Source organism: Pinus tabuliformis, chromosome 6 (assembly GCF_031772625.1).
Source record: "Pinus tabuliformis cultivar Carrire ecotype Pingquan chromosome 6, CPIR1, whole genome shotgun sequence".
In the NCBI taxonomy this organism is placed as follows: Eukaryota; Viridiplantae; Streptophyta; class Pinopsida; order Pinales; family Pinaceae; genus Pinus; species Pinus tabuliformis.
Genome location: NC_142292.1, coordinates 1,872,055,401 through 1,872,079,510, shown reverse-complemented (window position 1 = coordinate 1,872,079,510; position 24,110 = coordinate 1,872,055,401). Strand labels below are relative to the sequence as shown.

General features: G+C 38.8%; 1 protein-coding gene across 3 annotated transcripts in view; it reads left to right on the top strand.

The window, feature by feature from the left end:
• The window catches only part of LOC149266617 (nucleotide pyrophosphatase/phosphodiesterase-like), a 409,817-nt gene that overhangs the window by 198,736 nt on the left and 186,971 nt on the right, over positions 1 to 24,110 (top strand). The window lies entirely within an intron of this gene.

Below are 24,110 nucleotides of genomic sequence, written 5' to 3'. Positions count from 1 at the left end.
AGGACACATTTATTTTTGGACACAATAGTCCTCGAAAAAACCTAATGCAGGAAAATCGGTGCAACAGTTATGAGGGTTTATTATTGCACAGGAGAAATATCTGAATACAAATCTAGGATGCTCATCTAGCAATCTTTTACAAAGAAAATATGGGTGAAAAATCTGAGTGAGTTTTACCTCACTTCACCCTGCAGAATTACAGCTGATTCGGCATAAGACTGACTAAACCCCGGCTATTTCTGCGTTGGCTCTGCGTCAGCTCTGCATCACCTTCTCTGCGTCAGCTCTCCCGACTGCTCTGACAGTTCGAGGCTGTTCCGACAATTCGCGGCAGTTCCAGCAGTTCCCGACAGTTCCGGTCGTTCCCAGCTATTCTGGATTCTGCGTGGCAGGCGCTTTTCTGCGTTAGCTCTCCCGACTACTGCGTTGCCTCTATGTCAGCTCTCTCAGCTGTTCCAGCAGTTCCCGACAGTTCCATCAGTTCTCGGCAGTTTTAGCTGTTCCGATAGTTCTGAATTCTGCGTCAGCTCTCCCAGCTACTGCGCTGCCTCTCTACAAGCTCTCTCTGCCTCTCTGTTCTGTATTTTCCGGAAATTCCTTCTCCCGGATTCTCTCTGCCCCTTAGTTGCAAGATCTCCCCAATTGATTTTCCTCCTGAGAACTTCTCACCTCAGAAAATCGATTTCCTCAATCTCTCCATGTGTATTTCCAAATGAAACCCAAGCCTCCATTTTATACTTTTCCTGTTGAGTCTTCAACGACCGAGATTAAGTCTCTAATTAACGACTAAGATTAAAACATGACTTGATCTGCCTTCTAGATCATTCTCACCCATATTTTGATTAATACCCATTAATATTTTAATTTTCCTAAGTTTAGACTTAGGAACCCCATTAAAAATATTAATTATTTTAATAAAATACAATGCGGGTGAATTTCACCTAACGGTTTCTGGGTTCTTTGGAACTCATGTGCCTTAGCCTCTCCACCATTTTCAAGGCTAGAGCACTTCCGACGCTACCAAAAATTAACAGTTACATACATTTGTTTTACTAGGATCATTTACATTATAAAATGCAGAATGGGTTTACAAAACTCTAGTTTACATATAGCTGATAATGATGAATCTGTGGGTCATCTGAGTGCTCAGACATGATGAAAATCCTTGCGCGAAAAAATGTACAGCTATGGGGTAGTTGACATGGAGTGGTCAACATCTGGCTCTACTTGGGGACATGTTGCTTCATCGAAGGAATGTGAGAATCCAGAATCTGCACCCAAAGAACACACAGAATGACATAAGTAGTGTCCATCCAAATATAATCCAAAAATCATCATATAACATTATATTTATGAAATAGAAGCTCTGTAACAATTCTACAAACATGAAATGTAAACTTAATCTAAGAACAGAAATAAAATGCTAAAATGACAAGGTGTAGGGTTAGAAATATGATACAAAGGATGCCCCATGGCATCAGATGATTTCTTTGAAGAACAACTTGAGAATTTGGCCATTTGTAGGTAAGTCAAGTGGTTCGCCTTCCAATGTGCTCAAATGGAATGAATTTGGACCAGCAATGCCTCAGATGATGTAAGGTCCCAACCACAAACTGTCGAATTTCTTATGCTTTCCTAAAACAATATCTCCAACCTGCAAAGATCTAGACTGAGAAGATTTGTCAAAGCTTTTCTTAATGTTAGACTGATTCTTGCATATACTATCAAAAGCTTTCCTGCGTGTTTCATCCAACTCCACTATTTGATCAATCCTATTTTGGACAAAATCTTTATCACTAGAAAAATGCTGAAGGAGTTGGTAAGCTGGTAATTTAAGATGGATAGGTAATGTCACATCCATGCCATAGACAAGTTCAAAGGGACTTTTACCAGTAGCTTTCTTTTTAGTTATCCTATCTGCCCATAAAGCGTACTTGATTTTGCTGTCCCAGGACCGCTTGTTATCTCCTACTATCTTCTTGATAATGGTTATAAGATTTTTGTTACTTGATTCAACCAGGCCATTACCTTGAGGATAGTAGTTAGACGAATGAGATAACACAATGCCATACTTAAAACAAAAAGATGAAAACTCCATAGAACTAAAGGCCTTGGCATTATCGGTGGTGATTTTAGCTGGGACACCAAATCTAGTAATAATATGATTTTCAATCAAATCCATTATGACCTTTTCAGTGGCATTCTTAGCAGGAATGGCTTCAACCCATTTAGTGAAATAATCGGTAGCCGTCAAGATCCATGAGTAGCCATTGCTAGAATTTTCCAATGAAATCCAGACCCCAATGCTGAAAAGGTGCCTCAACAACAACAGGTTGTAGGGGCAGGGCAGCTAGCTTTTGCTTCCCAGTGAACAGTTGGCAAGTTTGGCAACTTCTAACAAATTTATGAACATCAGAAAAAATAGAAGGCCAATAGTAACCATCTCTAAGGATTTTGTGGGTGGTAGTTCTAGCAGCATAATGACCACCACAAAATCTTGAATGAAACTCAGAAATCAACTTTTTAGACTCTATCTCATCAACACATCTAAGTACAATGCCCTCAGGATTTCTCCATCCAAGGCCATCCTTCATAAGGCAATACTTAGTGCTTCTAATTTAAGAGTCCTTCTTCTATGAGCAACTAAATGGTTAGGACATGTAAGCTTTAACGAGTAATAAATAATATGCTTGTACCATTCATCCTCTCCTAATATTTGTAGCTCAGGAGAAGATGAATCGTTAAGACAAATCAAACCAAGAGCTGTTTCATTTCCCTTAGTCATCATTTTAGCCAAACCTTGACCTTTGACTAACTTGGAGGGTCTAATCTCTAAATCATTATCTTGAATCTTAGTAACCCACCCAATGTTGCACAAAGCGGAAGCGTTTTTTGGAAGTGGGGACGCCGAAGCGTCATTTTCCAAAAATCTAGGAAGCGAAGCGTCCGCGGAAGCGTCTACTATATATATATATTTTTATATTTTTTTGCATTTATACTCAAAACAAACATCCCAAATACCAAATTAATTGTAGAAGACATGAAAACATGCATATTTTTGCATAAATCAAGATAGATATAACATCCATTGTACATTAATGATCTAGAATCTAGATTCTTCTCCTCTTGTCTAGCCTTTGCCTCTACCTTGATTGTCTAGGGATATTAGTCAACATTGCCCAATTTTGATCAAACTACCTAATTCAATACTTAAAATATGGTAGAAAAGCTTAACATGTTTGATCGATGATTTTGACTTGATTGAAAGGTAATTTTTTGCTAAGGGCGTGCCGCGTGACAAAGGAGTTCAACAATTAACACCACCAACACTAGGGTACATATAGGGCTTGGTGCTCTTGATTAAATGCCAATCGCATACCTTCATACTTGATATAATCTAATGAAATGCCACAATCCCATTGATCCTGAATTCCTGAAAACTGTTAAGTCTGCTGAATTTTGAATAGGATATGAAATTCTATTTTCTCCATATGAAGTCCAATGAGGCTGGAACCACTCTCAAACATCCTGAGTCATTTCATGGTAATGTTAAAAATTTAAGTAAAAGGATGAAAATGAAAAATAAAGGAGAATGTCACTTTTACTTTAAGAATTTAACATTACCATGAGGGAGCATCTGCTATATTTATATTTTTTTTGCCTTCATTCGTCACCCTAACCCAAGGTGGACCCACCCCCAACAAGCAAACTCACCTAAAATTAAAAAAAAATTGAAAAAAAAACGATTTTCTAAACGCTTTTCCGGAAGCTTTTCTAGAAGCGTACGGGAAGCGTACGCTTCCTCCTCCGAAGCGCCACGCTTCCGACGCCCGAAGCGCCGTACGAAGTGCGCTTCGGCGCTTCGGAAGTGGCGCTTCCATACAGTGCTTCCAAATTTCCAGGAAGCGGCTAAAAAAGCCGAAGAGGCGCTTCCGAATTCGGAAGCGCCGCTTCCGGCCAAGCTTCCTAGGCGCTTCCGTACGGGACGCGCTTCGGGGCTTGGAACTGTGGGGGGGGGGGGGGGCTTCGTGCAACACTGAACCCACCTAGCACGAGTCCCTAAGCAATCAGTTTGAGTTAATATATCTTTAACAACAGAGTGTGGGACAAAAGCAATAATCTTGGAATAACCCACATAAGTCTTGAAATGCTTAAGAGATTTAACTAAGGCATAGGCTTGCTTTTCCATGGTAGTATAATTTAATTCAGAATTCTGAAGCGCTCTACTCATGAAAGCTATAGGTTGTTCGTGACCATCTTTATTCTTTTGTAACAGGACACCAACAATGGTATCTTCAGAAGAAAAAGAGAAAATCATGAAGTCCTTTGAATAATCGGGACTAACTAAGACATGAGCTTTAGCAATAACACCTTTGATCTCCTGAAAAGCCTTTTTTCCATCATCTTTCCATAAGAATTTAACATCTTTTTTCAAAAGACTTTGAATAGGCTTAGCTATTTCTGCGTAGTTTGGAATAAATATTCTAAGGAAATTGGTTCCCAAGAAAAGATTGAAGGGATTTGAGATTATGAGGGAGAGGAATCTTTTGGATTGCCTCAACCCTCTCAGGGTCAATCTTGATCCCATCCTTGGAAATGATGTGACCAAGCAACTTCCCTTCTATTACTCCAAAAATAGACTTAGCAAGATTCAAAGAGATTCCAAATTCTCTGCATCTATCAAAAACCTTCCTAAGATGACCTATATGACTAATACAATTCTTAGAAGAAACTGTAAGATCATCCTGATAAATTTCAATAATTCTACTAATTAAACCCTTGAAGGCATAGTCCATAGCCCTTTGAAAGGTAGCTCCAACGTTAATTAATCCAAAAGGCATTCGAATGTATTTGAATGTACCCCATGGTGTGGTGAAAGTAGTTTTGTGTCAATCCTCTTTCTTAACCCAAACTTGATTGTACCTAGAGAAACCATCTAGCAGGGACATCATTCCAGAACCCGTTATCCTTTGCAACATAGTCTCCATGTTTGGCAAAGGGTAATTATCCTTCTTACATGCTAGATTAAGGTTTCTGAAATCGACACAAAGTCTGATTGTTCCATTCTTCTTTCTAACAATCACCAGATTGGAACACCATGATGAATGCCTAGTATGAACAATGATTCCAGCGACGAGCATTTTTGCAAGCTCTTTTTGGACTAAGGGGGCCAACCTAGGGTTTATCTGCCTAAGCTTCTAACGAAAGGGGTTATCATTTTCATCCTTTAAAGGGATAGTGTGCTCCATGACATCTTCCCTATAACCTTTTAGCTCATCATAAGAAAATGCTAAGACATCCCGATATTCATGAAGTAAATCGATTATCTTTTTCCTTTCTTCCTTACTAGTACCCTTACCAATTTTAACAATTTTATGGTCACTAGGGGTACCTATATTTACTTCAATAAATTCGCCAGGATCCATCTTATTTTCTTCTCCTTTCTTTGTGGCATCATGTCGATCAAAGTGTTGCTCTAAGGCAACAACATTCTTGGGAGTAGGATTTATAATATCTTCATAGTCATCAGATCCATCCTCCCTACAACTTACCCAAAAATTCTCAAACTCATCCAAGTTATTTAAAAAGTGAATCGCTTGCTTTTCATCGTAAAAAACTTGCTAATGCTCTAAGTTATCTAGAACGGAAGGTCTGAAAATAATTTCCATTTTAATCTTATCCTTCACTATATCATTAGACGATTGCAAGGTAGATGTGGCTACAGCAAGCTCATCGACCAAACTATTCTGCTCTCTTGGGATAGCTTTGAGGTCAAGAGTGTCAAAGTATTCCAAAATATCCCACACTGCATTCCGATAGTTTCTCAATCTCTGATTCTTACAAGTAAATTTATTTTTAACTTGCATGATAACTAAATCAGAGTCTCCCTTGATATGAAGCAATTTAACCCTTAAGGCCTTTGCCAACTCAAGGCCCAACAACAAAGCTTCATACTCAGCCACGTTGTTGGTTGCTCCAAATTCTAATCTATAGGCAAATTTGAAAACATGCCCCAGGGGAGACTTTAACACAATCCCAACACCTTTACCATGCCTAGATGATGCACCATCGAAATGCATATACCATACTTGACTCTTTAGATCACTTATCTTTTCATCAACCTTAACTTCTGAGGGGATTATGGAATTAGACAAAATAGCGTAATTCCCCAAGTCAGGTTTGTCGGTGATCACCTCATTATGGGGTCTCTTAGGATCTTCCACATGGAATCTCCTTTCTAGCTCCCTATTTAGTCTAATGAACCCGAAACCTCTAGGAGAAGGAATCATAGCATATGACCAATTCATTTGGATACTTCCTCCTAGATCAAAGGCCCATTTCCTAGACAATAACATACCCCAAGCATCAGGAACATCAACTACAACTATGTCCATTACGATCATAATGTCAGGGTAGATAGACAAATGGACTTGTAAATCCTTTATCAACCCATGAACCTCGATTTTCTTAGAATCCATGGCACATATGTTGTAGTAAGGCCTGGAAATCCTTAAATTTAGCTGTTCCATGACCCTCTTGGTCATAACACAAGATGAAGCGCCTGAATCTAACATGCAATTGTACAACCTGTAACCATTAACCATCAAGGTAATGAAAAAAGGTTGATGCTCATTATTGTCAGAATCCATACTTTGCAAATACATAGGAGCATCCTGGTAGACAGTCTCAGGAGCCTTTTCTTGAGCAACATTAATACGAGGATTCTCAACGGCATTGTTGTCGCGCAGATTGGCACGACAACGCTCAGACCGGGGGCTGTCACTCTGATCCCCGATCCCTCCGTTTAAGCCTGTCTCCCACGGCTAAGGGGGGTAGACCCTGTGAAAAGATGAAGGCCAACTGCCAAACAGTTGGGCGGGAGATACGATACACGATATGATAAGCACTAGATGGATTTAGAAATTTAAAAGACCAGTGCCTTGTGGAGTTAATGTTTAAATGATTAAGTACCAGATGCTGGCAGGAATATGATCTCATTAGGAGCAATCATTTATCATTTAACTTTTATCAAGTGAGAAAAAATGCTTAACGACTTAGTGATACTCCAGCAAATTTAGATTTTCGAAATATAAAGTGTTTTGCATGACCATGTAAAATAACGACAGGAGGCCACATTCATGCAATTAATCATCAGCTGAAAAATTGAATCAAATTAAACACTAATTCCCACGTTAAAAATTTCAATCTCAACATAAAAGATGAAACACAGGTAATTTCCGAGTCAAGACTGAAAATGGCAAAAATATCCCACAATATTTTTATTGATTTTCAGGCAAAAATTTTAAACAAAAATTTCTAAATAAAATTAATCTAAAACTTAACTGCAATAAAACTAAACTAAGCCTAAATTTTTTTATAAATCTTTTTATTTTTTTATATTTAAAAAAAAAAAGAAAAACTAAAACTAAATTAAAATCTAAATAAAACCTAACTTAAACTATAGAAAAAAAATTAAAATCTAACTATAATCTCAAACATAAAATTAAAATATATTATTTACAAAATCAAACCGATCCTAAACATAAACGCATTTTTTATTTGATTTTATTTGAAATACCAAAAAGAAACTAAGCTAAGCTCCTAAACTACGATTACGGTAACCTGCGATAAAAAAAATCAAACGCATAGAAGCGGAAATGCTAGCCGAATAGTGACTGCGTGATGGGTTCAGGGCGTAACCTTACCAAAACTACGCAAATATGCATATGTATCATGAAACCAAATCTCAAGCAACCAAAAATACGCTTAACAAAGGAATGTCTGAGTCAACGGAGATGGAACAGACCCTAACGCGCATCGAAAGAGACTGAATGCGTGACCAAATTTGACGCGGAACACATGAACTTTCGACCAGGGAACGAATGCCGCAGACAGAGCAAGACTTAAGTCGATTTGGAAATTACTTGATCGTGATTTACCTGGAAAATTCGATTGATTCCTCTCCTGGACATCTTCGTTACCAGACGGCGGAAGACGCGGGGGCGAACATCTCATATTTTTTCTGCTGTTAGCAGCAAGGGGTCACGGAATATGCTTCTCGATTTTCTGCTGTGGAGTATTTCTGCTACAGCCTCATAAGCTACAGGAATCTTGCTGCGGTTGGGGTGCGCTACAGGACTAGTCTCATCCTTATTTCCGCTTTGAATCTTGGCCCGTAAAAAAAAATTAGCGCAAACGTGTGGGCAGCTTGGTGGCGGATGAGAGCACGTCGTTGTCAAAATAAGGAAAGACATCAACAGCTAAAGGACTGACAGCAAATCATCAATGTTGCAGAGCTAAATAGTCCCAGTAACAGTAGGTGCACAAGCGGTTGAAAAAAGCTGAGGATGATGACAACAGTCCAATGAGCAGCAAGCCGTCTGCCCAGAAAACAGAGAAACTTTTCAAAATTTATATTTGGTGAACCCCTGAAGGAAAAACCTGTCCAAGAAAACAAAAGAAAACAAAACCTTAATCTGAAATCTGTATATAAGCAAAATTTTGAAACCCTAGATCAGCCTAATAATTTACAGATTGTGGCCCCTGAAATGCCAGATTTAGCAATAACAGCAGTAATATTTTCGAAATATCAGAAAACTTGAATTCTGCTGTGAACAGAAAGAAAATCTCTCATGCAAAATACGAAATAAACTTTAAATGATTAACCCAGGGCAAAATCAGCTGGGCTCTGCAAAGAAAAGCCTGTGGGAGTCGGCTGGTTCAGCCTAGAACTTCCCCAAACGCCCACAATTTCCTTCAGAAAGGTTTTCCTGCACATCTCAAGCAACCATCAGCAAAGAGAGAGAGAATGCTGCTAGATCTCAGGAAATAATGGAGATACCTGCCATTATTCCAGAAACCCTACAACATTCAAACCCTAGCAAGTGAGCAAGATACCTGTACTCACAATACTCTGAAAACAAGCTATTATTAACGGCTGAAAACTGAAATATGCAGAAAAATAAACATCTCACAACAATTCCAGAGAGTAACACCGGCCAGATTTGGACCCCAAAGTCTTCTTTATTAACCAGAAATGAGAGCTTTTTCAGTACAGACTCACAGATCAGATAAACTGAAATGACCCCTAGCACCCTACTTAAAGGAAATGCCTCCAACGGCTAGTTCGAGTGATCCATGCAGAAATGATCTCGACCGCTGATGAGGATTGTTGACCACTACTGGTCAACTGCCCATGCAGTCCACCTCCTTTCTGTTGGCAGAGAGGGGTAGCTCCTGAGCGACGTGTCCGTGCCAGCCTACAGTCATCGACAGCTTGATCATTTTGTTGTAAACCCAGTCTGCATGTTTGAATTGTAAATAATCTAAGCAGATCAGAGTCATGTATGTAAAGTTGCCTAGGTGGACCTAACTTTCTAATGATGATCTGTGTCCCGGGAGGTTTTTAGTCTCACCGATCCATGGATCGGCAGAGTTTTCCTTCAAACCCGACCCCAAAGCCGGGATGCATTTTGTTATTAGGACTTTAGGAGAATCCTAGCGTGTTAATCTGCTAGATTATAGTTGTGTCGCAGAACTGGGTGGTTTATGAGGGTCTATGTTTAAGTGGGTTCGTCCCCTTAAGATGTAAATTGTAAAAGTCATGATGTAATGTGTCTTGAGGGTTGAGAAATGTTTAAATCCCCTCATGAGTCCTAGGTCCTAGGTCCTAGGGGATGTTTCCAACGATTTGGTTCAAATGATCCATTTAGAAAATAAGTAAAATATTAAAATAAAAAAATAAAAAAATATAAAAGAATAAAAAAATAAAAAAATATAAAAAATAATAAATATAAAAAATTCATAAAACAAAGCAAAAACCCTAAATAATAAAATAATAATATTTTTTGTGAACACATGCAAAATATCTTTTTTAAATAAAATCGACGGATGAGATCAAGAGATGTCTTGATCCTCATCAACGGTCGAGATCAGTTCTACATGGATCACCCAAAACTAGCCGTTGGGATCATTTCCTTCTTATAGGGTCTTAGGGGGTCATTTTACAGGTTTATCTGATCTGTGAGTCTGTACTGAAAGCTCTCTTGTAATCTGATTTCTGATTAATAAAGAAGACTTTGGGGTTCAAACTGGCTGGTGTTACTCTCTGGAATTGCTGTGAGATGTTTGCTTTTCTGCATATTTCAGTTTTCAGCAGTTAAAATAGCTGGTTTTTGTCAGAGCATTGTGAGTACAGGTATCTTGCTCACGTGTTAGGGTTTGAATGTTGTAGGGTTTCTGGAATAATGGCAGGTATCTCCATTATTCCTTGAATTCTAGCAGCATTTCTTGCCCTCTTTGCTGATGTTTGCTTGAGGTGTGCAGGAAACCTTTAGGTGCAGGGTAATTGTGGGCGTTTGGGGAAGTTCTGGGCTGAACCAGCCGACTCCCACAGGCTTTTCTGTGCAGAGCCCAGCTGATTGTGCCCCGGGTTAATCTGTTAAAGTTTATTTCATGTTTTTACATTGAGAAATTCTCTTTCTGCTCACAGTAAAGTTCAAATTTTTCTGATATTTCAAAAGTATTACTGCAATCATGGTTAAATCTGGCTGTTCTAGAGCTGTAAAATTTTGATTTTAGGTAATTTTGAAGGGTTTTACTCCAAAATTTTGTGGATATCTGCCAGAGTTCTTTTTCTGCAGGATATATGTCATCAGGTGATGTTGCAGTTCAATTTTAGTGACCAGGTCGTGGGTTAAGCGTGTTATTTTCCACTGCATAGATTGATTTAGCAAAGACCAAGTGAGCAGCGTGAGTTGCTTTCCGACTGCTGCTGAAAACACATTGTGCTAAAGTGAGAATCAAGCGTGAAAGGGTGCGTTCTGCATGTTTCAAATCATCCCAGGTATTTACAAGACTCTGCCGTCCTTTTAAAACTGCAAGCACACAACCAAAAAATGATGGAGAGGTTTCTGAAACACGTAGCCTGATAAGGTTTGTTTTCGATTTGATAAAATTGTGATTCGATTTCTGGTGTAACGTATTGGCACATTTCCTTCTGGTGAAAGTCGTGAGTGGTTCCCAAAGCCCTGCTGTCATTTTCCGCAAATCTTTTGTCTGACATTCGCCATACCTTTTCTTGTTGTTTGGCTGTGCATACGTTGGCTCTTTATTTTTCTTCTGTTTGAGCCAGCTTTCATTAATCCGTGGCTCGGGCTGTCACATTGGATTGCCTGGAATATGTATTGAAGTTTCACTTTCATTTTTCTGTCTCTCGTCCAGTTTTGCCCTGCCGTCATCACTGTATCGGTCACCAGATCTTCAACGAAATTTCAAAATCGTTTCCCTTACGATTGCTGTCGACTGTGCTTCGGATGCATTGGGTGGTTGAGCCTTGCGTTTTTTTTGCTGTAGCCGCGTTGATTGTGGATCAAACCCATCCGTCGTCTCATCCCCAGCCCTGTTCTTCTTCTTTCCTGCGTTTGTCTCGCCTTTGTCTGAGCTGCGTCTTCCCCTGAGCCATTTTTCCGTTCCCTTTTGTGTGCCCAGGCCTGAAATACGCCTCTTCTGGCTGCCATTCCCTGCACGTTACCTCCGCCGTCGAAGAACTGACTGTCGTATCACTGCAGCATCGTTATGATCAGTTTCTAATTCGTTTTATGTGCTTTGGTTATGCGTAGATGATAAGCGTATTTAGGGTTAGGTTATAGAACTTTAGATCTCTTTCATTTAGATTTTAAAATTTGTATTTTAAATGAAATAAAACATAAAAAAAAAGAGTGGGTAGCATATGGTTTACGATCAAATTTTAATTGATTTCATTTGTTTTAGTTTAGCATAGGTTAGTTTAGTTATAATTTAGTTTTTTTTATAAATTTTAAATTTTAGATTTCATTCTTAAAGTATTTCCTTTTTTTTTTAGGATTTTTATAAATATAAAAAAAAAAAAAAAAAAAAAAAAAAAAAAAAAAAAAAAAAAAAAAAAAAATTGATTAGCTTTTAAATTTAGATTTTAAATTTTTTAGGAATTAGGTTTTAGAGATTTTAATTTTTTTTAGGATTTGATTTTTTTTTTTAGTTTTATTTAAAAAAAAAAATAAAAAATAAAAAATTTTGTGGAAAATTTATTTTGCCAGTTTCAGTCTTTTTATTCATGTTGTATCTTTCACGCTGAGATCTGAACACGAAATTGATATCTGGTTTCTCTGTTGTTTGAAGCAATTTATTTCTTTTAGTTTGCTGGATATCGTTATTTGAAGAGCGTTGTGGTTTTACTAAATATTTAAAGCATTGCTCTCTTTTCCTGATGATTGCTGGTCGTGGTTCATGTTCTTCGATCATCTAGCTAGTAATCATTTAGATCTTTTAAGGCACTGGTCTGCTCAATTCGTCAAGTCATTTTAGTGCATTTCGTCTCCTGGCCCAACTGTCTGGCAGTTGGCCTTCATCTTTCCTCAGGGTCTACCCCCCTTAGCCGTGGGAGACAGGCTTAAACGGAGAGACCGGGGATCAGAGTGACAGCCCCCGGTCTGAGCGTTGTCGTGTCAATCCGCGCGACAACATTTTTTGGCGCCGTTGCCGGGGATAGAGTTTTTCTGTCCTTGGTCCTTGTTCTTCAAGCTTTTCTGTGCTTAGCTTCTTGTTCAGGTGGCGACTCCACTTCCTATATTATCTGCAAGAGTGTACACTAGAAGACATCCAAGCGGTCTGTGCAATCCTACTCCTGACCCTGAAAAGGTTTATAGGGTGCGATCACACAAACTCGCTTCTCGTACACTTCTTGGAAATCTTGGACAAGAAGCCCTCTCCGATATTCATTTGCTCTTTAAAGGTCAAGTCAAGCGCAGCACCATGAGTCTGTTTGCCCCTTGTGATTTTTCTAACATTCCTGGAGCTCCAAATGATATTCCATCTGTTGGGATAGACAAATTGCCTAGCTTTCATGGAGATAATGCCATTACTGTTAATTCCCATTTGCGAGATTTCAACATATGGATGGCTAAGTATGCTAGATCTCCTGATTTTGACCATGAAGATGTCAGGATGACCCTTTTTATCTTGACTCTAGGAGGTGATGCTCATGACTGGTTTACAGAAAAACCTCCTAATTCTTTTGACTCTTTACAATCAATCATTAATTCATTTAGAGAAAAATTTGGAGATAAGAGAGAGGGAAGACATCTTGTAAGAGCTCTTACTCTGATGAAAAAGAGAGAAGACGAAACTGTTGAAGAATTTAATAGAAGGTTTAATGGTATTATTAGAGAATTACCTCAGGACTATAAACCTTCAGATAAAACTCTCCAAGATTTTTATATCGATGCCTTTGGTCCTGAACCATCTTATGAGTTAAGGCGTGCTAAACTTACTGATTATCGAGATTGCCAAGCCTTAGCTGTAGAACTTGAAAAGGACAAGGCAGCTTCTGGGAAGTCTGAAATCCCAGGCTTTGATAGGGCTGCTACGAAACTAAAGGAACCTAAGGGAAAAGCAGCCCAGGAGCCTGAAAATGAACTTGTTCTCAAATTGCTTCAGAAAATTGAAACCATGGAAATTAATCATAACAAGGAGATAAACACTTTGCAGAATAGGTTAATTCAAATGGAAAGAGCGCAACCGCAAAATTTTCAGCCTCGAAATAATAATAACAGAAATAGTAACTGGCCAAGAAAGGGTCAATCTAGTGAGCAGAGGCCCCCTAATCCGCTTACCAATCTGGTGGATGATGCTCCTCCTTACTGTCGTGCTTGTGCTGATTTTCACGAAGAATCCTCTTGTCTCATTATCAGAAGACTTTTCGATAATGGAATGTTTGGGACAAGTGAGCAAATAAACGTGGTAGGGAGCAAGTTTCCTTTGCCCATGAATGATTGGATAGAGGTTAAGGAAAGAAGCTATGATGTTGTGAATCCTAAATCTGCTTTTAGTATAAATAACCTTGAAAACGAAGATGACATTTTGGCCAGGTTATATGGCGAGAAACCCTCTCCTGAGAAAATTCTGGAAATTGCTAGAGATAAGGGTTTAACATACCAGAGAAGGGATAAAGATCAGAGCGGGAATCAAATTCCTCCTCGAACTTTAAACCCTGGTATAAACTCTGGAATAGATGTCGATTTGGGGAGTTGGTTTAATAATGCTAAAATCTGGGTTCCTGTATCTGAGATTGCTAAGATCCCTTCCCAAAGAGACAAGTTACTAAAAGCAATTCAGGGTCCTCAAGTCAATGCTTCTCAACAGAAGATTCGTGAGGTTGACTATCAGGATGCTCCTATTTACCTGCAAAGCGTAGATGCTGATAACAAGGATCATCAACCCTTCTTTATCACCTTGTTAGTCAATGGGTATAAATTGAATAACTGCATGTTGGATTCAGGTGCATCTGCTTGTGTCATGACTAAAAGGGTTATGGAACAGCTTAACTTAAGAGTTTCCAGACCCTATTATAATATATGTGCCATGGATTCTAAGAAAATCGAAGTACATGGTTTAATCAAGGATTTGCAAGTTCATCTTTCGGTTTATCCAGACATCATGGTTGTTATGGATATTGTTGTCGTTGATGTACCTGATGCTTGGGGTACGCTGTTATCTAGGAAGTGGGCCTCTGATCTAGGGGGGAGCATTCAGATGAATTGGTCATATGCTATGATTCCTTCTCCTAGCGGTGACGGTTTCGTTAGACTAAATAGAGAGCCTGAGAGGAAATTTCATGTTGAGAATCCTAAAAAACCTCATAACGAAATAATTAGAGAGCAATCTGACATTGGGAACTATGCTATCCTGTCTAACTTCATAACTACTCCCGACGAAAGGGTCAAAAGTCTTAAAGATGAAGTCTGGTATATGTATTTCGATGGTGCTTTCTCTAGTCATGGTAAGGGTGCTGGAGTTGTGCTTAAGTCTCCCCTTGGTCACGTATTCAAGTTTGCCTATCGTCTAGAATTTGAAGCGACCAACAATGTCGCTGAGTATGAAGCCATATTGTTGGGCCTTGAATTGGCCAAAGCCTTGAAGATTAAGTTACTTAGCATAAAGGGGGATTCCGATCTGGTTATCATGCAGCTCAAGAACAAATTCACATGTAGAAATCAGAGATTAAGAAACTATCGAAATGCTGTGTGGGATACTATGGAGCACTTCGATGCCCTTAACCTTGAGGCAATTCCTAGAGAGCTGAATAGTTCGGCAGATGAACTTGCCGTAGCTGCTACCACTTTCCAGTTGTCTGATGAGTTAATTAACGATAAGATTAAAATGGAAGTAATATTCAGACCATCTGTCCCAGACAACTCAGAGCATTGGCAAGTTTTTAATGATGAAAAGCAAGTCGTTCGTTTTCTCAATAGTCTAGACGAGTTTGAGGATTTCCGGTTAATTTCTGACGAGGAGGGGTCTTTAGATCATAGACATATCATAAATCCCACTCCCAGAAATGTGGTTGCCTTAGAGCAACATTTTGATCGGCATGATGCCACGAAGCTGAGAGATGAAAACAAGATGGACCCAGGTGAGTACCTTGAAGTCAACATTGGCACTTCTGAAAATCCGAAAATAGTTAAAATCGGTAAAGGTACTAGTTTGGAGGAAAGGAAAAAGTTAACCGATTTACTTCGCGAATATCGAGATGTTTTAGCTTTTTCCTATGATGAATTGAAGGGCTATAGGGAGGATATTATGGAGCATACTATTCCATTGAAGGACGAAAATGCTAGACCCTTCCGGCAGAAACTTAGGCAGATTAATCCTAAGTTAGCCCCCCTGGTCCAGAAAGAGCTTACGAAAATGCTTGCAGCAGGGATCATCGCTCAAACTAGGCATTCGACATGGTGTTCGAATTTAGTGATTGTCAGGAAAAAGAATGGTACAATAAGACTCTGTGTCGATTTTAGAAACCTTAATCTAGCATGCAAAAAGGATAATTACCCTTTGCCAAAAATGGAAACTTTGTTGCAAAGAGTAACTGGGTCTGGGATGATGTCATTGCTAGACGGTTTTTCTGGGTATAATCAAGTTTGGGTTAAAAAGGAAGATCGACACAAGACCACATTCACAACACCATGGGGCACTTTTGAATACATCAGAATGCCATTTGGGTTAACAAATGCTGGGGCTACTTTCCAGAGGGCCATGGATTATGCCTTCAAAGGGTTAATCGGGAAAATCATCGAAATTTACCAAGACGATCTTACTGTTTTCTCTAAAGATGGTATCAGCCATATAGATCATCTTAGGAAGGTTTTCGATAGATGCAGAGAATATGGAATTTCTTTGAATCCGGCTAAATCTGTCTTTGGGGTAACTGAAGGGAAACTTCTGGGTCATATCATTTCTAAGGAAGGAGTCAAGGTCGATCCTGAACGAGTTGAAGCAATTCAAAAGATTCCTCTCCCGCACAACCTCAAGTCCCTTCAGTCTTTCCTTGGAAAGATAAATTTTATTAGAAGATTCATCCCGAATTATGTGGAAATAGCCAAGCCCATTCAAAGTCTTCTGAAGAAAGATGTGAAATTTGTCTGGCAGGAAGAGGGCAAAAGGGCTTTCCAAGAAATCAAGTCTGCTATCGCGAAAGCTCCTGTCCTTGTTAGTCCTGATTACTCCAAAGATTTCATGATTTTTTCTTTCGCTTCTGAGGATACCATTGCCGGTGTCTTGCTTCAAAAGAATAAAGATGGTCATGAGCAGCCTATCGCTTTCATGAGTAGAGCACTTCAAAACTCCGAATTGAAGTACAATACCATGGAAAAGCAGGCTTACGCCCTGGTCAAGTCTCTTAAGCATTTTAAAACTTATGTGGGTTACTCTAAGATCATTGCTTTCGTCCCACACTCTGCTGTTAAGGACATATTAACTCAAACTGATTGCTTAGGGACTCGTGCTAGGTGGGTTACTAAGATACAGGAGTATGATTTAGAGATTAGACCCACTAAGCTGATCAAAGGCCAAGGTTTAGCTCAAATGTTAGCTGAAAGTAATGAAAAGACTCTTGGTTTGTTCTGCCTTGACGATCTATCTTCACCAGAATTAAGAAGGTTAGCTGAGCATGAATGGTATAAGGACATAGTTTACTACTTAACAAACCTTGCATGTCCTAACCACTTAATCGCTCATAAGAAAAGGGCTCTTAGACTAAAAGCCACTAAGTACTGCCTTATGAAGGATGGCCTTGGATGGAGAAATCCAGAGGGCATAGTGCTTAGGTGTGTTGACGATGTTGAGTCCAAAAGATTAATCTCCGAATTTCATTCAGGATTTTGTGGTGGTCATTATGCCGCTAGAACTACTGCCCACAAAATCCTGAGAGCTGGCTATTATTGGCCTTCGATTTTTTCTGATGTGCACAAGTATGTTAGAACGTGTCAAGCCTGTCAGCTGTTCACTGGGAAACAGAAGCTTGCTGCCCTTCCTCTACAACCTGTTATTGTAGAGGCACCTTTTCAGCATTGGGGTCTGGACTTCATAGGGAAGTTCCATGAAAATTCTAGCAATGGCTACTCTTGGATTTTGACTGCTACTGATTATTTCACTAAATGGGTCGAAGCCATTCCTGCTAAGAATGCCACTGAAAAGGTGATTATGGATTTCATTGAGAATAATATCATTACTAGATTTGGTGTCCCCGCTAAGATCACTACCGACAATGCCAAGGCTTTCAGTTCTTCAGAGTTTACATCTTTTTGTTTCAAATATGGTATTGTCTTATCTCATTCGTCGAATTATTATCCTCAGGGTAATGGTTTGGCTGAATCAAGTAATAAAAATCTCATAACCATTATCAAGAAAATAGTAGGAGATAACAAGAAGTCTTGGGACAGCAAAATCAAGTATGCTTTGTGGGCAGACAGAATTACTAAGAAGAAATCTACTGGTAAATCTCCCTTTGAATTGGTTTATGGCTTGGATGTTACCTTACCTGTGCACCTAAAATTGCCAGCCTATCAGCTTCTCCAAAATTTTTCCACTGATAAAGATGTTGTTCAGAATAGGATAGATCAGATTGTGGAATTAGATGAGACTCGTCGGACAGCTTTTGAAACTACATGTAAAAATCAATCTAATATTAAGAAAAGCTTTGATAAATGCTCTAGATCTAGATCTTTGCAGGTTGGAGATATGGTTTTACTTTGGGATCGCAAAAATGAAAAACCAGGAAAGCATAAAAAATTTGACAGTTTGTGGCTGGGACCATACATCATTAGAGATATAGCTGGGCCAAACTCATTCTACTTGAGCAGATTGGATGGCGAACCACTTGATCTACCAGTGAACGGCCAAATGCTCAAGCTGTTCTTCAGAGATGATATCTGATGCCATGGGGCATCTTTTGTATTGTATTTCTATCCCTACTCCTTGTCTTTTCAGCATTTTATTTCTGTTTTTAGGATTAGATTTACTTTTCATGTTATTAGTTACTCAATAAATGAAGAGCTTTTATCTTTCCTGTGCTTAATGTATATGATGGTTTTGGAATGGACGCTACTTATTTTTATTTGTGTGTTGTATGGGTGCAGATTCTGGATTCTCACATTCCTACCAGTGCAGCAACGTGTCCCCAAGTAGAGCCAGATGTTGACCACTACTGGTCAACTGCCCATGCAGTCCACCTCCTTTCTGTTGGCAGAGAGGGGTAGCTCCTGAGCGACGTGTCCGTGCCAGCCTACAGTCATCGACAGCTTGATCATTTTGTTGTAAACCCAGTCTGCATGTTTGAATTGTAAATAATCTAAGCAGATCAGAGTCATGTATGTAAAGTTGCCTAGGTGGACCTAACTTTCTAATGATGATCTGTGTCCCGGGAGGTTTTTAGTCTCACCGATCCATGGATCGGCAGAGTTTTCCTTCAAACCCGACCCCAAAGCCGGGATGCATTTTGTTATTAGGACTTTAGGAGAATCCTAGCGTGTTAATCTGCTAGATTATAGTTGTGTCGCAGAACTGGGTGGTTTATGAGGGTCTATGTTAAAGTGGGTTCGTCCCCTTAAGATGTAAATTGTAAAAGTCATGATGTAATGTGTCTTGAGGGTTGAGAAATGTTTAAATCCCCTCATGAGTCCTAGGTCCTAGGTCCTAGGGGATGTTTCCAACGGTTTGGTTCAAATGATCCATTTAGAAAATAAGTAAAATATTAAAATAAAAAAATAAAAAAATATAAAAGAATAAAAAAATATAAAAATATAAAAAATAATAAATATAAAAAATTCATAAAACAAAGCAAAAACCCTAAATAATAAAATAATAATATTTTTTGTGAACACATGCAAAATATCTTTTTTAAATAAAATCGACGGATGAGATCAAGAGATGTCTTGATCCTCATCAACGGTCGAGATCAGTTCTACATGGATCACCCAAAACTAGCCGTTGGGATCATTTCCTTCTTATAGGGTCTTAGGGGGTCATTTTACAGGTTTATCTGATCTGTGAGTCTGTACTGAAAGCTCTCTTGTAATCTGATTTCTGATTAATAAAGAAGACTTTGGGGTTCAAACTGGCTGGTGTTACTCTCTGGAATTGCTGTGAGATGTTTGCTTTTCTGCATATTTCAGTTTTCAGCAGTTAAAATAGCTGGTTTTTGTCAGAGCATTGTGAGTACAGGTATCTTGCTCACGTGTTAGGGTTTGAATGTTGTAGGGTTTCTGGAATAATGGCAGGTATCTCCATTATTCCTTGAATTCTAGCAGCATTTCTTGCCCTCTTTGCTGATGTTTGCTTGAGGTGTGCAGGAAACCTTTAGGTGCAGGATAATTGTGGGCGTTTGGGGAAGTTCTGGGCTGAACCAGCCGACTCCCACAGGCTTTTCTGTGCAGAGCCCAGCTGATTGTGCCCCGGGTTAATCTGTTAAAGTTTATTTCATGTCTTTACATTGAGAAATTCTCTTTCTGCTCACAGTAAAGTTCAAATTTTTCTGATATTTCAAAAGTATTACTGCAATCATGGTTAAATCTGGCTGTTCTAGAGCTGTAAAATTTTGATTTTAGGTAATTTTGAAGGGTTTTACTCCAAAATTTTGTGGATATCTGCCAGAGTTCTTTTTCTGCAGGGTATATGTCATCAGGTGATGTTGCAGTTCAATTTTAGTGACCAGGTCGTGGGTTAAGCGTGTTATTTTCCACTGCATAGATTGATTTAGCAAAGACCAAGTGAGCAGCGTGAGTTGCTTTCCGACTGCTGCTGAAAACACATTGTGCTAAAGTGAGAATCAAGCGTGAAAGGGTGCGTTCTGCATGTTTCAAATCATCCCAGGTATTTACAAGACTTTGTCGTCCTTTTAAAACTGCAAGCACACAACCAAAAAATGATGGAGAGGTTTCTGAAACACGTAGCCTGATAAGGTTTGTTTTCGATTTGATAAAATTGTGATTCGATTTCTGGTGTAACGTATTGGCACATTTCCTTCTGGTGAAAGTCGTGAGTGGTTCCCAAAGCCCTGCTGTCATTTTCCGCAAATCTTTTGTCTGACATTCGCCATACCTTTTCTTGTTGTTTGGCTGTGCATACGTTGGCTCTTTATTTTTCTTCTGTTTGAGCCAGCTTTCATTAATCCGTGGCTCGGGCTGTCACATTGGATTGCCTGGAATATGTATTGAAGTTTCACTTTCATTTTTCTGTCTCTCGTCCAGTTTTGCCCTGCCGTCATCACTGTATCGGTCACCAGATCTTCAACGAAATTTCAAAATCGTTTCCCTTACGATTGCTATCGACTGTGCTTCGGATGCATTGGGTGGTTGAGCCTTGCGTTTTTTTTGCTGTAGCCGCGTTGATTGTGGATCAAACCCGTCCGTCGTCTCATCCCCAGCCCTGTTCTTCTTCTTTCCTGCGTTTGTCTCGCCTTTGTCTGAGCTGCGTCTTCCCCTGAGCCATTTTTCCGTTCCCTTTTGTGTGCCCAGGCCTGAAATACGCCTCTTCTGGCTGCCATTCCCTGCACGTTACCTCCGCCGTCGAAGAACTGACTGTCGTATCACTGCAGCATCGTTATGATCAGTTTCTAATTCGTTTTATGTTCTTTGGTTATGCGTAGATGATAAGCGTATTTAGGGTTAGGTTATAGAACTTTAGATCTCTTTCATTTAGATTTTAAAATTTGTATTTTAAATGAAATAAAACATAAAAAAAAAAAAAAAAAGAGTGGGTAGCATATGGTTTACGATCAAATTTTAATTGATTTCATTTGTTTTAGTTTAGCATAGGTTAGTTTAGTTATAATTTAGTTTTTTTTTATAAATTTTAAATTTTATTCTTAAAGTATTTCCTTTTTTTTTTAGGATTTAAAAAAAAAAAAAAAAAAAAAAAAAAAAAAAAAAAAAAAAAAAAAAAAAAAAAAAATATTTTGATTAGCTTTTAAATTTAGATTTTAAATTTTTTAGGAATTAGGTTTTAGAGATTTTAATTTTTTTTAGGATTTGATTTTTTTTATAGTTTTATTTAAAAAAAAATAAAAAATAAAAAATAAAAAATTTTGTGGAAAATTTATTTTGCCAGTTTCAGTCTTTTTATTCATGCTGTATCTTTCACGCTGAGATCTGAACACGAAATTGATATCTGGTTTCTCTGTTGTTTGAAGCAATTTATTTCTTTTAGTTTGCTGGATATCGTTATTTGAAGAGCGTTGTGGTTTTACTAAATATTTAAAGCATTGCTCTCTTTTCCTGATGATTGCTGGTCGTGGTTCATGTTCTTCGATCATCTAGCTAGTAATCATTTAGATCTTTTAAGGCACTGGTCTGCTCAATTCGTCAAGTCATTTTAGTGCATTTCGTCTCCTGGCCCAACTGTCTGGCAGTTGGCCTTCATCTTTCCTCAGGGTCTACCCCCCTTAGCCGTGGGAGACAGGCTTAAACGGAGAGACCGGGGATCAGAGTGACAGCCCCCGGTCTGAGCGTTGTCGTGTCAATCCGCGCGACAACAAGGATCAAGACATCTCTTGATCTCATCCGTCGATTTATTCACTTAAAATATTATTATTTTATTAGTTAGGGTTTTTGCTTTATTTTTTAATTTTTTATTATTTTTTATTTATTCATTTTTTTATTTTTTTAATTTATTTTAAAATGGATCATCGAACTAAGCCTTCGGAAAACATCACCTAGGACCTAGGACTTAGGACTCATGAGGGGAGTTAAAACATTTTTCGACCCTTAGGACACATTACATCATGACTTTTACAATTGACATCTTAAGGGAGAAAACCCCTTTAACATAGACCCTCACAAATCACCCAGTTCTGCGACTCAACTATAATCTAGCAGATCAAACACTAGGATTCTCCTAAAATTCCAATGACAAAGTCCATCCCGGCTTTGGGGTCAGGTTTGAAGGAAAACTCTGCCGATCCGTGGATCGGTGAGACGAAAAACCTTCCGGGACGTAGATTATCATCAGAAAGTTAGGTCCACCTAGGCAAATTACATACATGACTCATGTCTGCTAAGATTATTTACAATTAATACATGCAGACTGGGTTTACAATCAAAAAGATCAAGCTGATGATGGCAGGATGGCACGGACATGCTGATCAGGTGCTGCCCCTTTTTGCCAAGAAAAGGGGGATGTACTGCATGGGTAGTTGACCAGTAGAGGTCAACATCTGGCTCTACTTGGGGACACGTTGCTGCTTGCAGGAATGTGAGAATCCAGAATCTGCATCCATACAACACAAATAAGTAGCGTCCATCCAAAAATCAGCATATACATTAAGCACAGGAAAGAAAAAAGCTCTTCATTTATTAACTATCTAAAGCAGAAATAAAAATGCGGAAAAAATGAGGAGTAGGGTTAGAAATACGATACAAAGGATTCCCTACGACATCAGATGTGTTCAATATAGTGCATACTGAGCATTTGCTTGCTTTCAGGCAAATCTGTCGGCTGCTTGTCGGATGTGCCATGTCCAATTTTGCATATGGTAGGACTCTTTCCTATCCGAAAATCAAGCTGCTCACGGCCGTCTGATGCATCAAATCTTCGTCTAATCTTCTTTCTCTTGCGTTTTTTCTTTCTGGCAGGTGGAATTACTGATGACCTGGAACTTTCTGTTTCAAAACTATCAGATGAAGTATGCGTGATATGTCTTTCTTTATCCTGCATCTGATCTTTATCATTCTTAAGATCTGGATCACCTTCAATCGACCATCTTTCAACTGAACTAATAACCTCCTCATAATAAGATGGAGCTTGTTGCAACAAATGAGAAGGTTCCTGATCTATTGATGTTACCTGGTTTCTTTCATCTTCCAATTGCTGAAACTTTCGAACCTGTATTCTAATGGCATCCATCTGTCTAGAGTGTTCAACCTTTAACAACTTAGCCTTTTGGGAAGGGATTTTCAAAACCTCGGTGATAGGAACCTAGATTTTGGAATTGTTCAACCATCCACCCAAGTCAATATTCATTCCAGAGGCGGGGCTAAAATTTCGAAGGGGAGCATGATTATCACTTTGATCTTTATCCCTTCTTTGATAAGTTAGCCCCTTATCTTTTGCAATTTCTAAAATTTGATCTAGAGAGGGCCTTTCACTGAATAATTTAACCAGCATATCATTGTCATGGTCAAAATTATTGATACTATAGGAAGATGTGAAAGGCCTGACATCATGACTATGCTCCTTAACCCTTTCCCAATCTTCATTTGATAGGTGATATTCCCTACCAATGACATTAATCTGGTTACTTGCCCCAAACATCCCACTTTCCACAATTCTCTTAATAGTGGGGCAAGTAGCTTCTTCATGCAAGGCATCACAAGCCCTACAATATGGAGGAGCATCCTCAACAAGATTGGCAGATTCAAGGGGATTTGGCAGTCGATGTTCATTAGATTGCCCTTTCCTCTGCCAAGCATTATTATTTCTAGGTTGGGAACTTTGAGCTTGTGACCTTTCCATTTGGACCAACCTAGATTGCAGAGTACTTATCTCTTTAGCATGGTTAGAGATTAATTTTGCTTGGTTAAGCTCCATGCTTTCAAGCTTTTGAAGTAACTTTTGCATAGGATCATCTTCAGATTCCTTAACTTCTTTACCCTTAGGCTCTTTTAGCTTTGTGGAAGCTCTATCAAAGCCTGGAATCTCAGATTTTCCAGATGCCTTCTTATCCTTCTCAAGCTCTTCGGCTAAAGTTTGACACTCCTTATAATTAGGAAGTTTAGCACATCTTAATTCATAAGAGGTAT